Here is a 15,877-nt window from a genome sequence, read left to right as displayed (position 1 = left end):
TCCACTCACTTTTTAAAAATGGGCTAACATTCTGAACAGTTTTGAACAGCAGCCCACTCAGATCAGTGACACCAAATGTGTCCTGGAAAAACAAGATGCCCAGACACTTGAGATCATCATATTCAGCTGGGCATATTGGCTAGGACACTCCAGCTCATGCTGTCCCCAGCTTATGGGAAGCACAGCTAAGAAGGTTGTAAATGTGACATGTTTAGTCTACTGGGGCCCAGGTAGAAACTGTGCTCAGAACCCTTGGCCATTTGCTGTTTGCAGCACCACGGAGTAGTGCCAGCAAAACCTGCTTCAAAGACAGTCTGTCCCAGAAGAAACACACGCATTATTCCAGTGAGGACACCAAATTCTAGTTAAGATGTGTCTATGTGTACAAGTTGAAAATATGGGAATTTAAAATCAACTGTTTGTTTAAAAAACAACAAAAAAAGGATATTCTCATTGATCCAGCAAGGCCACTTCTAGAAATTTATCCAAAGATTTAATCATATGTATGTATATGACAACCATTTGGGAACAAACCTAAATAACCAACAATAAAGGCTCAGTTAAATCAATTACGTTAATTGAATAGAAAATCACCTGGCCATTAAGAAGATGACAAAGAATGTTAAGTGATACAGAAAGGTGTTTATAATACATGGCATAAGTAGGTATACAGAAAAAATATTTATTATATATGGAGTATGTAATAAGAGAACCACAGGTGAGAGCTAGTGGAATAATTTATAACAAATGTTAAATCTTTCTAGGTGCTAATAGGCAATTTTATTAGAAGTTTTCACTGCTTTTTTAAAGCTAAAAAATTTAACAGTAAATACTTTTTATCCGGGTTGAAAATAAAACAGAAACATTTTTTTAAAACTGAAGAATAATTGATTATCTCTTGAAGTAACCAGTTGCAGATTATTCACTAACCAGTTATTTAAATAGCTTTTTCTTGGATACAATCTAATATTTTTTTGCAAACATCTGCTAGCTTGTTTCCTCCTACCTTTGAAATATTACTCTTTCATGATCCACTGATTAAAATAACATGTGACCCCTTCACAAAGTCTTTGGATTATTATCTGGCAGGCAATTATACTGTTTAATCTGGATGTGTTGCCTGAGTTTTGTTGAACAGTCCCCAGACTCTTTCAGTTTAGATTCTATGATCATGATAATAGGTAACATTGATTGAACTTTCACCCATACTAGGCTCTGGGTGCAGTGCTTTGTAAATGGAATCTCATTGAATATCTAAGCGTGTGGACCACTACTATCTTCTCTTTACCACAGTGGAAACTGAGGCTCCGTAAGGTTAAGTAATATGGCCAAATTTATAGAACTGAAAAAGTGGAGGAGCCAGGATTCCAGAAGTTGGGCTCTTAATCAGTGTAAGAGGCTCTGCTGCCATCTATAAGACTGTCCCATCTCATATTTGATGATTGGGATTTTTAAAGCATCTTATAAATCTCATTTTGTAGACAATGAAATTGAGTCAGGAAATGGATGATGTGTACGTGCTTGGAAAGGTAATCTAAGAAAAGGCAGACACAATCCAGCATCCACTGGTCTCTACATTTAGCATTAACTCATTTCTTAGGAGAACAGAAAAACACCACAGCGTCCTGCGTGGCACAATGAAGAAATAATGGTGAGGTGATTTTTGAGCTGCTCAATAAAGGAGGTGATGGAAATCTTCCCACCTCATCTTGCTTATTGCAGATTGGGCACACAATACTTGCCCATCAAGATCATTTTCAAAAGATGATCACTTCAGTGTGCTCAGGCCTGCAGGACATAAGTACATGGGCAGTGGTGGTAAAAGCTATAATTATTCTTAATGGGAAAATATGCAGGTAATGGCTTGGATGATAATGTATCTGTAATGTACAAGTTCCAAAGCCCAACGAAGTAATTAAGCAATCTGCAAACATGCAGGCAGAAAAAGCCCGAATGGAAAAGAACCAGAATAATGTTCCTTTTGAATAACTGGCAGCTTCCTTAACGAGGAGTCATAAAAAGAAGAGCTCTTTCTTATCTCTCTCTCTCCATCCATCCATCTCGCTCATCTCATAAACAAATATTTTTGTATCTTAGAGTACTAAGTATAATATTTGTTGGAGGCCAGTTTTCCCAAGCTATCAATTCAAAAGACAGTAGTTGTTCTTTATTGCATGTTAATTTGCACATAGCTTTATTCTCATCAAGTTTATTCACACACATGAGTCTGTCTCATACTCAAAAGCAGTAGTAGGAGAGAAAAGAAATAGTCCTCGACAAGGGCTGGAGGGTTTGAATGTGAATTCTCTCTCCTCTGCTTGCTCCATGGTTGACTCGGTAATCATTTATTCTCCTCTTTAGGGTGATGATTCTTACTTCACAGGCAGATTCAGAGAGTAGGAGAAAGTGCTATATCATGGCAGGGCTGTGAGTTGTGCACCAAGGAAGTGCAGACCTTCATTATAGATCTGCTCAGAGTAGCCTCCTTTCCCTGCCTCCTAAATGAAGAATCCAAGGCACAGTGATTTGTCCATAGAACTGGCTGTAGACAGAGAACTCAGATTTTCTGTTTTTATTGAGTATAAGGCAGTGCATTCTTAGAGACAGAGAAAGAGGGTTGAGTGGTTGATCTTGGCCATACTGTGACAAGTCTGGAATTGTTCAGGGCATCAATAGCAGCAGGTTTTCTAAAGGTAGGCTCTAAAGCAGCAGGCTCTTTCAAAGGGTGGGTGTAGAGAAACTATTTGTAAACACGTAAACCAATCAAATCAAAGGGGGGTACTTTTGAGGAATACTAAACCAATATATTAGTTTTCTGAAGGATTTATAGAGTAAAAGCCTAGGAGGAAATGGCTAGATTAGGGCTGTCCAGGGAGCAATTAGCAGCACTTACGAACTATTAAAAGCACTTTGTCCTTAGAAAACAACAGAAATTCAGAGAGAAAGGTTTCGTTTTCCCTTTGAATATGCAGGCTCTCTGATGCCAAAGCAAAAAACGTTGCTGTTGAAATTTGCAAGAGGTTGTCCTATGATTAATTCATGCTGCAGCTTTTAAGTTTCTGTACATTGGTAACTTGGGTTGTGGTTTTTGTCAGTATCACTAACAAAGCAGCTTCAGACCAAATCAGGTTTTAAAGGAGACATTGAAAGGCTGACAAAAAAATGTAGAGGGATGTTATTGGTGGCCCAGTAGGTGGCAGTCTCCCCTCTGGCTTAGTGCCTCAAGAGAGGTTTGGGGATGGAGAGGATGGGGGCGATTCTGGCTTTATTTTTTTATTCAAAATATCTTCCCTGTTTTTTTGAGGTGCACTGGGAAAACAGCAAGTAAGGAAGATATGGCAGTAAAACATTTTTCCCTCTCCTATTTATATTGGACAATTGCATGCTGGCTTCTACCTACATTTAGATGAAGTGCTTTTTATTTAAGGTTGTATTGTTTTGTGTGATACCTTGCTGAGCAGATGCTGTATCTTTTTTTCCACTGTTGAATATTCTTATTACTTTGCTTTTACTTTGTAAAAACATCCTGGCTTTCTTCCCTGGTGGCTCAGTGGTAAAGAATCAGCCTGCCAATTCAGGAGACCCACGTTCAATCCCTGGGTCAGGAAGATTCCCTGGAGGAGGAAATGGCAACCCACTCCAGTATCCTTGTCTGGGAAATCCCATGGAGATAGAAGCCTGGCAGGCTACAGTCCATGGGGTCGCAAAAGAGTCGGACACGACTGAGCAACTAAGTACAGTACACAGATATACAGTAGGCACAAGTGTAAAGTCCTTGGGTTTTTATGGGAATAAAACTTTATATTAGTGTTTCTTTCCATCTAGATAAAAAAATAAACCACCCTTTCTTCCCTATCTGTGAACACTGACCCATGGTCTGTGGCTCCAGCCATGTTTCCCAGAGCTGGTGTTCTTAACATTTCATTCTTATATCCATAATCTTAATCAGCCTGTAGGAGATCACCTGCTCCATCCCTCATTATTAAGGGTGAGGGTGAGCTAGTCCATCTCTGCACCTGAGGCTGTAGGTCCAGACTTTCTGATTAATCCACTAGCCTCTGTATTTCCTGGATAAGGAAAAGGAAAGGAGATGAGCCGGTGGGGGACAAAGAGAGCTAATGTTTATTGCCTCCTTATTTTGTGTGAGGCACTATACTAGTTTTATGTCATTCTTAGAAAAAGTGAAAGGGTTTGTGGATGGGGATGAGATTAATAACGTCTCCATTTTATGGGTGAGAAAACAAAGGCTCAAATACTTGTCCAAGGTCACTCGGTTGGTAAGAGCCAGGATAGAAAACAGACACTTTTCACTCAGTTCAGTTCAGTGCAGTAGCTCAGTTCAGTGTCTGACTCTTTGCGACCCCATGGACTGCAGCATGCCAGGTCTCCCTGTCCATCACCAACTCCTGGAGTTTACTCAAACTCATGTCCATTGAGTTGGTGATGCCATCCAACCATCTCATCTTCTGTCGTCCCCTTCTCCCTCTGCCTTCAATCTTTCCCAGCATCAGGGTCTTTTCCAATGAGTCAGTTCTTCACATCAGGTGGCCAAAGGATTGGAGGTTCATCTTCAGCATCAGTCCTTCCAGTGAATATTTAGGACTGATTTCCTTTAGGATGGACTAGTTGGATCTCCTTGCAGTCCAAGGGACTCTGAAGAGTCTTCTCTAACACCACAGTTCAAAAGCATCAATTCTTTGGCACTCAGTTTTCTTTATAGTCCAACTCTAACATCCATACATGACCACTGGAAAAAACCATAGCTTTGACTAGATGGACTTTTGTTGGCAAAGTAATGTCTCTACTTTTTGATATGCTGTCTAGGTTGGTCATAGCTTTTCTTCCAAGGAGCAAGCGTCTTTTAATTTCATGGCTGCAGTCACCATCTGCCGTGATTTTGGAGCCCAAGAAAATAAAGTCTGTCATTGTTTGCACTGTTTCCCCATTTTTTGCCATGAAGTGATGGGACTGGATGCCCTGATCTTAGTTTTCTGAGTGTTGAGTTTTTAAGCCAACTTTTTCACTGTCCTCTTTCACTTTCATCAAGAGGCTCTTTAGTTCTTCTTTGCTTTCTGCCATAAGGGTGGTGTCATCTGCATATCTGAGGTTATTGATATTTCTCCTGGCAATCTTGATTGCAGCTTGTGCTTCATCCAGCCCAGCGTTTCTCATGATGTACTCTGCATAGGAGTTAAATAAGCAGGGTGACAATATATAGTCTTGATGTACTCCTTTTCCTATTTGGAACCAGTCTGTTGTTCCATGTCCAGTTCTAACTGTTGCTTCCTGACCTGCATACAGGTTTCTCAAGAGGCAGGTAAGGTGGTCTGGTATTCCCATCTCTTTAAGAATTTTCCAGAGTTTGTTGTTGTCTGCACAATCAAAGGCTTTGGCATAGTCCAAAAAGCAGAAGTAGATGTTTTTCTGGAACTCTTGCTTTTTTTGATAATCCAATGGATGTTGGTAATTCGATCTCGGTTTCCTCTGTCTTTTCTAAATCCTGCTTGAACATCTGGATGTTTATGGTTCATTTACTGCTGAAGCCTGGCTTGGAGAATTTTGAGCATTAGTTTTCTAGCATGTGAGATGAGTGCAGTTGTGCGGTAGTTTGAGCATTCTTTGGCACTGCCTTTCTTTGGGATTGAAATGAAAACTGGCCTTTTCCAGTCCTGTGGCCACTGCTGAGTTTTCCAAATTTGTTGGCACATTAGGTGGTATTTAAATTTATTTATAATACCACCACCCCATTTTAAAGACATATTGGTTATGTACCCTTGGGCTATGTAGAACTAGTGCTTTCACTGAAACACACGTATTGTGAACTCTTTTGCCTTAATATGGTTCATGCACTTCATATTCAAATTAAAAACCAGAAATATGCAGTCTTGATTCTCCACTTGAACTTAAGTCACATTTACCCTAGACCTTAGACTTGTCTGGACATCTCTAGAGAACCTGGAGGGTTAATCTTTCAGGGTTCATTTGCATGAGGAGAAGGAGTCAAAATTTGGACAAGGATGGACCCAGAAGGGGGAGGGGAGGTCTCTTAGAGTTCCTTCAGCCCAGTCTGGGTGATAGAAATTAAGGACTGAAAATAAATCTGAGAGTAGTTTGAAAATTCAGCAAGACATGGAGAACATCATATATTGGGGGCTAATGTTATTTATAAATGAGGTCAGAAAGGCACGAAGGAGAAATATTTCCTCATTTCAGCACCTTCAAAATGTATAGTGGCAGTCATATCAGTTTTTTTAAAAATAATTTTTTATTGGAGTATAGTTAATTTACAATGTGTTAGTGTCAAGCGTACAGCAAAGTGAATCAGTTATACATATACCTACTGTTTTTAGGTTCTTTTTCCATACAGTTCATTACAGAGTATTGAGTAGAGTTCCTTGTGCTATACAGTAGGTCTTTATTAGCTGTCTACTTTATATAATAGTAGTGTCTATATATTTATCCCAACCTCCCAATTTGTGTTCCCTCCCTTATCCACTAGTAGTTATAAGTTGTTTTCTACAGCTGTAACTCTATTTCTGTTTTACAGATAAGTTTTGACTTGGCCTCTTTGGAGTGTCCTGAGCAAAGGAGAGTGGATGGTCTTACTTTGGTGAAAGGGCTGCAGCCAGATAAATGTTTCATGATTGTTGTGGTGGTGGAACATCAGGGAAGCCACAGTTATCTAAAGAAGAAATTATGGCTGAATATTTTGGTTGGGTTTGGGATTTTAAGGCAGAGAGCTTTGGCTTAATCTCAAATTATTCCGTGAAGGAAGCCCTTACTTGATCTACTCAAAAGGCAACTATGGTTCTCACCCATTTAATGGGTCCCTTGAGATGAGATTCATGAGGAAATAATGAGCAGACAAGAAATCTTGCTTAATTAGGTCCTTGGTTGATATTGACATGATATTAACATGACCTGCATTCCCTTTTATTCCCGCTTCCTGCCATCTAACCATTCCTGAAGGGCAGAGTAATTAGTAGAAGAAAAGGGACAGACCTTACCCAGGCTTTGTGAAGGGAATATGGGTAATGCTTTTCCAAAAAATGCTGTCAGAGTAGTTGAAGACCTATTTTGTGGAAGAGAGATTAGACTTTTGTATGTCGCTGGGTTAAAGTGACAGGGAAGGACTGTAGTTCAATGTAAGGGAGAACTTAAGAGACTATCAGAGCCATGCAGAGATGGAATGAGCTGCTTTGGGGGAGAGTGAATTCTCTGCCAGTGGAGATGTCCAAGCAGAGAGCAGAAGCCGCCTGCTGGGATGAGACCGGAAAGAGGGAAAGGGAAGGATTAGAGTAGGCGACCACTGATTTTTTTGTAACCTTGAGATCTTGAGATTCTATGACTATGTAATAAGACTGCCTGGACTTTACTGAATCAAATGAAAATAATTTTTTAATAGAAAAAAACCTTTTCCTGTGACTATAAGAAATGGTTTAATGGCCCAAACAAAACAAGAAAGCTCAGGCTCCCTTGACCCTTCAGTTGGACACAGGAGGGCCTCAGCCCACCTATTTCATGGGTTGAAGATCTCACAACCCTGCCCAAGATTTCTGCTGCTTCCCCATGCTATTGTGATATTGCTTCTGAGAGCAAGTGTATTGCCTCTTTTTCTATTCCTGCATCATCCTGGTGCAAAGCTTTACTGATAATCTACTCACAGCAAGTATTTGTGAGTTTTTGTAGCATTTACTCAAGATTTGGAAGTCATAGGGTAGGGATTCCCTTGTAATAATTCACAGCCTCCCTTCACTTCTTGCCTATATTACTCTCTTTCTTTTCCTTTCTTAGAACAAGGTCCAAGTTCTTCATGCACATTAGTTTTGTGCACCCCTAGGCTTTTCAAGTCTGTATATATCAGGATAGGTGAGAGAAAGCTCCCGTAACAAATCTAATTATAAAATCTTAGAGGCTATCACAACAAAAGATTACCTCCAACTCTTGGTGGATGTCCAATATGGATTATCAAGGAAACCTACTCCTCAATGCCACTCAGGGACCCCAGGTGACAGGAGCACAGCCATTTCAACACATCAAGCACTCCTGCAAGCTCCTACCTCAGAGCATCACACAGTGTTGTGGTCACTGCTGAGGTCTATGGTCCACGGGCCGGAAAATGTCCCACACGGCTCCACTAACTTTAAGAGTCTGAGAAATACCAGGAACCCTAGAATAGTTGGTGACTATTATTGTTTCTGCCTCTTCTTCAAATTAGAAATTTTCCCAACAAAGATGGCTCTCCCCTCAAAGGGAATTCTCATACCACTTACTAAAAGAATATTTCCTTTTCAACTTACATCTCTATTTTCAACTTAATTTTGCCATACTTCTGCAATAACTTCTGCAATAAGTCCTTAAATCAGGAAGACAAGAAGTCTGCTTGACTGAGGTTATATTTATATTTGTTGCCCACCTTAACGGGCAATGTTTGAAAAGTTTCGACAAAGCCATAGTTATCCAAATGCAATACATTAAACTAGCTGGGAGTCACAGATTATTTCTGGCTTAGAAAGTAATGGCCTTTTATTCTTTAAGTTTTACTATGCCTGTATGTTTTCAGCTAGGACTTTCTTAGCCCAATCTTTAATAGCTTTGGTTTGCATGTCAATATTTCCACTATTTGAGAATGGATTATTTACCTCATTTAAAGATGCTTGAGGATTTTTATTACTTTTGACAAAATTGATGGTAGAAGAGAGCTATTCTAATCTAGGTTTTAACAGTTTCACAAATTTGGTCTGTCTTTTCAGAAACTGCAGTTTACTCTGAAAAGCTCAGGTTTTAGATTTTGCTCTGTATCAGCAGTGTGTTTGTGGCTATCGAATGTACTCAATAATTGCTATTTCTGGTCCATGATGCTAGTTAGACTGTTTTGTCAGTTAGGCCCTTTATCTTCCCACTTTTTAAATAGATGACTTTCAATTTAGACTATCCATCTCTTCCTCTACTCTTATTAACATATTTTGTAAACTTTTCTGAAAGATAAACTTGTGTACGGGCAGGGTGCCTCAGGCAATTCCTATAAAGTGGTTAATGTCAACACAAGTGAGAAATATCTTAGGAACATATGCTATCTCAAAATGCCACATTTATGCCAAAAACAAACACACAATTTACCAAAGCAATCAACCAGATAAAATCCAACAAAGCAAGAACACCCGCCAAACAAAAAATGAGGTTGAAAGCATTTTTAATATTGCTGTAGTCATAAATGTTGACAGTCTCTGACCCTAGCCTCTCTGCCAAGGAGGGCGTTCAGACCCAGAGACTCATCCAACATCACAGTGAGAATTCTAAGGGCCATATGTGGATTTTGTGTTAACCAACTATGAAAACGTGGTATCCCACAAAGTGACAAGTGTAGACAGCTGAGACAAAGGACCAAGCAGCCTCCTGCTGTGTTTGCTCACTCATTCCATCACTTACAGGTGTATGGAGTTCTTACTATGTATCAGATACTACACTAGGTGCTGGGGAAAGAACTGACAACGAGACAAAACTTCAGTCCTCAAGAGCCTTGCTTTCTGGTTTTCTAACACTGAGTCAAATTTCACCTCTTAGAACCGTCTTCAGACATATAGATACTCATTCCTCTCTTAAATAGATTCCAAGCTTGATAGGTCTAGCTCCTCTAAATAAGCTCCCTACTTTTGCTTGAAATGTTTATCAGAATATTGATATTTCCACTTTATTGTACCTTGTATCTCCCCTTAAAATTTAGAAAGCTTATCCTGCGAAAAATCCCTTAAGCCTAACAATTCATTTATAAATTATTTTGCATAATGCAAAAGCCTGCTTGGAAGGCGCAAAGTCTTGGTAGTGTGAGTTCAGGGAGGGGAGGGGAAAATTAGGGATAGGAGGGTGTAGGGGCCCTGTGGGGTGTGCCAAGGTTGGTGAGTGTAGTGAACTGCATCTGAGAAGAGGATCATAAAGGGGAGCTGGGAGACCGGCAGGAAATGGAACTTCAGTTGCATGGTTCAAAAGGTTTTTAATGAAAGGGCTACTTACAGAGACAGGGGTGGCAAAAGGGGAAGCAATAAAGGATGCCCATGCCCGCAGACACCAGCAATAGAAGGCAGTCATCATCACCTGTCACAGCAGAGAGGACATGGAGCCACGAGAGTAAGAGGCCACTCGGCAGGAGCTACGATACTGGAGGGCGCAGCCACTGTCGACTAGAGTGGCTCAGAGTAGGGAGGGAGATGGGAGGAGATACGCCCTCTAACCTGCTGCAGGAGCCACAGATTGGCCACAACCAACCAGAAGACAACTAGCCGGGGAACCAGAGTGATACAGTCCAGGAAGCCAGCTTCCCGCAGAACTGGGTGAGCAGGGGAGAGAGGGGATTTGAGGTGGCGGTAAATGAAGAATGACATGCAAAGAGGAAAACCAACTTCAAACACGCGTGAAAGCATAAAATAGAACATAGCTCCCAATCTACTCATAACCCAGCTTTAATAATTGTTAGTATTTTATATGTGGGGGAATGGAATACAGGTACACCTTATTTCATTGCACTTTGCTTTATTGTGTCTCGTATATACTGCATTTTTACAAATTGAAGGTTTGTGGTAATCCCGTGTTGAGCAAGTCTATCAGCACCATTTTTCCAAAAGCATTTGCCTATTTCCTGTTTCCATGGCACAGTTTGGTAATTCTTGCAAAGGTTTTAGTTATTATCATATTTGTTACGATGATCTGTGATCAGTGATCCTTACTGTAACTATTCTATGTTTTGGGGCATCACGAGCCACGCCTGTGTAAGATGAATAGTGTGTGATGTGACTGCTCCTGCAACCAGCTGTTCCTCATCTCTCTCCCCCTCCGCTGGCTCCTCTATTCCCTGAGGGACAAGAATGTTGAAATTAGGCCAATTAATAGTTCTACAATGGCTTCTAAGTGTTTAAGTGAAAGGAAGAGCTGCAAGTTTTTTACTTCTGATCAAAAGTTAGAAATGATTAAGCTTAGTGAGGAAGGCATGTCAAAAGGTGAGACAGGCCAAAAGCTAGACCTCTTGTGCCAGTTAGCCAAGTTCTGAATGCAAAAAAAGAAAAGTTCTGGAAGGAAATTAAAAGTGCTACTCCAGTGAACACATGAATAAGTGAAACAGCCTTATTTAGGCTAAAAGCCTGACTAGATCAGCCACAACTTACCTTAAGCCAAAGCCTGATCCAGAGCAAGGCCCTAATTCTCTTCTGTTCTATGAAGGCTGAGAGAAGTGAGGAAGCTGCAGAAGAGAAGTCTGAAGCTACCAGAGGTTGGCTCACGAGGTTTAAGGAAAGAAGTCATCCCTATAACATCAAAGTGCAAGGTGAAGCAGCAAGTGCTGATGTAGAAGCTTCAGCAAGTTATCCAGAAGATCTGGCTGAGATAACTAATGAAGGTGGCTTGGCTTAGACGAAACAGCCTTGGAAAAAGATGCCATCTAGGACACTCATAGTTAGAGAGGAGAAGTCACTGCCTGGCTTCAAAGCTTCAAAGGACAGACTGACTCTCTTGTTAGGGGTTAATGCAGATGGTAACTTTAAAAGTCAGAGCCAAAGCTCATTTACCATTCTGAAAATCTTAGGGCCCTTAAGAACTATGCTAGACCTACCCTGCCTGTACTTTGTAAATGGAACAACAAAACCTGGATCATATCACATCAGTTTACAACATAGTTTACTGAATATTTTAAGCCCACAATTGAGACCTACTGCTCAGAAAAAAAGATGCCTTTCAAAATATTACTTCTCATTGATGATGAGCCTGTTCAAAGAGCCCTGATGGAGATGTACAATGAGATTAATGTTATTTTTATGCCTGCTAATACAACGTCCATTTTGAATCCATGGATAAAAGAGTAGTTTTGACTTTCCAGTTTTATTATTTAAAAACTATATTTTGTAAGGCTATCGATGCCTAAGAAATTCCTTTGTTAGACCTGGGCAAAGTCAACTGGAAACCTTATGGAAAAGAGCCACCATTCTAGATGTATTAAGAACAATCAGAATTCGTGGGAAGGGGCCAAAATAAACAGTGCCATGGGGTTGGCTGCAGTCTTCATGGCTGACTTTGAAGGGCTCAAGACTTCAGTGGAAGAAGTAACTGCAGATGTAATAGAAGTAGCAAAAGAACCAGAGTTAGAAGGGAAGTCTCAAGACGTGAGTGAACTGCTGCAATCTCATGATGAAACTTTAATGGATGAGAAGTTACTTTTTATGGATGAGCAAAGAAAGTGGTTTCTTGAGATTGAGTCAACTCCTGGTGAAGGTGCTGTGAAGGTTGTTGAGATGATAGCACACGATTTCTAATATTCCATAAACTTAGGTGATAAAGCAGGGTTTGAGACGATTGGCTCCAATTCTGAAAGAATTTCTACTCTGGGTAAAATGATATCCAACAACATTGTATGCTACAGGAAAATCATTTGTGAAAGGAATAATTAATTGATTCACAAACTTCATTGTTGTCTTCATTTTAAGAAATGGCCATAGCCATTCCCACCTTCAGCAACCACCATCCTGATCAGTCAGCAGCCACCAACATCAAGGCAAGACCCTCCACCAGCAAAAGGATTATAACTCACTGAACTTTCAGATGATGGTGAGCATTTTAAGTGATAAAGTGTTTTTAAATTAAGGTATGTACATTGTATTTTCAGACATAATGCTATTGCCATTTAACAGCCTACAGTCTAGTGTAAACATAACTTTTATAAGCATTGGGAAACCAAAAAGTCGTGTGATTCACTTTATTGCAACATTTGCTTTATTACGCTGGTCTGGAACCAAACTCTCAATATCTCAAAGGTCTGCTTGTATACTTTACACTGCATTGTTCAAAAGAATCCAATTCCCTATATTAAACCTCTTATGGATTGAAAAACAGAGCAGTTTCTGCTTGTTACACTGAATCTTATTGAAAGCCATGTTTGAACTAGTTATCCTCTTTCTATTTGAAGAAGTTGGAAAGCTAAAAGCTATATATTTCTTAGGCTGCTTTGCAGCTAGGATTCTGGATGTGAATTCTACTCTACCTTTAAAGTGCACTTCCATGGAATTTGGAAGTTAGGCTTTAGGTGGCAGCTGTCTCCTTACTACTGTGGAGGAAGCAAGTTCTGCCAGATGCAAGTGCTGGCAGTTGTTAGACTGTGTGCTCCACTGTGGGAACACCATCTTCTTGGGAGAGGAGAGCTGGTAGCAGGGGCAGTGGTGGAAGCTGGGACATCTTCAAATCTCAGTGATGGCATTAGGACCTATGTCCAGTCTAGCAGCAGCCTCCTGACTTCTACTCCCTGAACCTTTCCATTGTTTAAAACAACCCAATTCCCTTGTCCCTTGAGAGATTGTATTAAATCTCTCACTGACTGGAAAACTTGCAGCAGCTTGTTTGTTGCACTAAATTCCAACCCTTATAGTAGCAGTTTACTTAGGGAAGCTAATTCAGTTCTAAAGAAGCAAGGAAACTCAGAATTTATGTGAAAAAAGATGGAGGTTTGTTGAAACCCAGGAAGCGTTCTGTGATCTTGAAATGTAAAGAAAAGGTGATGGGAGAATTAATTTCCAAATGATTAGGCCATATTGATTAATAAAATTCTCGCAGGGCCCCACAGAAAAGGTATGTTCTGGAGATAAGAATAGACCAGGTGCAGGAGAGCAAGAATGGAACCCTTGGCTGAGGCTCAAGGAATGTGGTTTGGAGAATATCAATAGGGTGCTCAGTAGTGAGGGTTGCTAAGTTGGATAGATTCCATGTAACATTACTGAAGACATTACCTTGCCCACCTGAATTAATGATGAAAATCATGGGATGAAAGTGTTTGCACTGCACTGTTAACAACGTGGATATGCTAAGGCTAGTGTGACTGAGACGCTCAAGAACCTTAAACTCATCTAGAGTGTAATGACCCATATGATGGAAGGCCCCAAGGGTGGTCTCCATAATTATCCTGTGTCAAGTTGAAGCAGGACTCAGTTTTTCCTTGAAATCACCGTAAAAAAATTCACTTGCAATAAAGCATTCATGAACAATGAAGATTTTACTGATGGTTTCACAGGAGAGACTGAAGATGTGACTTACACGGCAGATGCCAGAGCACTTCATTAGAACAAAACTGCTTTACACTTCTCTCTTTCCCTAGGTCTTTCACTTGGCCACGAGGCATAAAACTGACTTCTCTCTTACTTTCTAGATGCAAGTTAGAGTCTTAGCAAGTCTACCATAGACACCGGTGGACACCTCTGGAGGTTGACAGAGGAGGGTTGGGGCAGTGATGACAGAAGTAGGTTCCTGACATGAGATTAGGATGAGCTCTCCAATCACCTCCTCTAACTTCTTTTATATATGTGAGTAGATTACAGGGTCACATCAAGACCTTTGTGAGTTTTTCTCTCCAGCTGTGAACCAAGATAATAGCATTTCAGTCTTATCTCCTCTCTGATCACCATTCTTTTCAGATTGCATTAGTCCCTAGTTGTGTCTGACTCTTTGTGAACCCATGGACTGTAGCTCACTAGGGGTCTCTGTCCGTGGGATTCTCCAGGCAAGAATACTTGAGTGAGTAGCCATTTCCTTCTTCAGGGGATCTTCCCGACCCAGGGATTGAACCTGTGTCTCCTACACTGCAGGCAGATTTTTTTACTGTCTAAGCCACCAGGGAAGCACTCTTTTCAGATTATCAGGAAACAATTTCCTGTTTCCTGACAATAAGAGCATAATGGCAGTTGCCTTAAAAAAAGAACACAACACCAAAAAACTGCTTCAGTGGTTTTTGTAGGTGAGAAGTTATACTGAGGCTTCAGCTCTGTAAGTCCTGGAGACTCTCAGTTCACCCTATCAGCAGCCACGGGCAATAGCTTCCTACATAATTGCCACATAAGTGCTTCAATAATAAAGTTTAAAGTGTCTGCTAAAAATGGAATTACATAAGCAATATAGTATTTCTCCATTTATAAGTTTATGCCATGCTTTAACTTGTATTTTCTCACTTAATTCACTCAGCACACCTTAAGATAAGTATTATTAGCCATATTTAACAGCTGAAGAATCTGGGGCTGAGAGAGGTTAATTCATTTGTCTGGGCCATAGAGCTAATACTGAAACAGAGTCAATCACAGGTCAGAGTTAAAAGTGTGTGTGTATATACGTGTGCTGTTGGGGGCCAAGGAAGGGACAGAGGAATCACAGTCCCCTTCAGCACTCTCCAATAATGATTTCTTTTTTCAATAGCCCAAACTGAAGGGAAAATGTTAGTTTTCATCATAGTTGAGACTATGATGAAAAGACATAATATGGGACAGGGAAACAATATGATGAAATATGTCGAGAAAGTAATCCATTGTAAGTAATAATCACTTTACCATAACTGTTAGCTATTATACAATTAGTGTTATATGCAATGTTGAAGACAATTAGAAAACACAGATTAAGAAAATGGAAACATTATGTTTTCGCTAACCAGAGGTTACCCCATTTCCACCTCAATCCACATATTAATACTTCCAGGGCAGTGTATGTATTTACATATACATATGTATTTTAACAGAAGGAGATAATATTGTATACACTGTTAACTGAAAAGAGCTGTTTACAAAACAATTTCCATATTTCTTTGACAATAAATTCGCTTGCTGGCTCCCCCACCAAACTATGTGTTTATGACATCTCCTCCTCTGCTAGGCCTGCCTCCAAGCTCGCTGTCTTCCTTGTAATGGTAGAATCTGTCTATGTTCTTTTCACAATAGCATCTTATCTCTGAGTGAAAGTTTTCATTTCTTCTTCAAAGTATAAACATGAAAGGCCATAGGATTTAAACAAGAATTTAGAATTACATGAAATACCATAAACTCTTTATCTGAAGTCCAAATTGTGTATATGCACACACACATGCGTG

General features: G+C 40.1%; 1 pseudogene; it reads left to right on the top strand.

Moving 5' to 3' along the window:
- Positions 1-10,891: 10,891 nt before the first annotated feature.
- LOC138076267 (tigger transposable element-derived protein 1-like) lies at positions 10,892-12,605 on the top strand (annotated as a pseudogene).
- Positions 12,606-15,877: the final 3,272 nt, after the last annotated feature.

Source organism: Capricornis sumatraensis, chromosome 3, assembly GCF_032405125.1.
Source record: "Capricornis sumatraensis isolate serow.1 chromosome 3, serow.2, whole genome shotgun sequence".
NCBI classification, from domain to species: Eukaryota; Metazoa; Chordata; class Mammalia; order Artiodactyla; family Bovidae; genus Capricornis; species Capricornis sumatraensis.
This window is presented reverse-complemented; position numbering and strand designations above follow the sequence as displayed.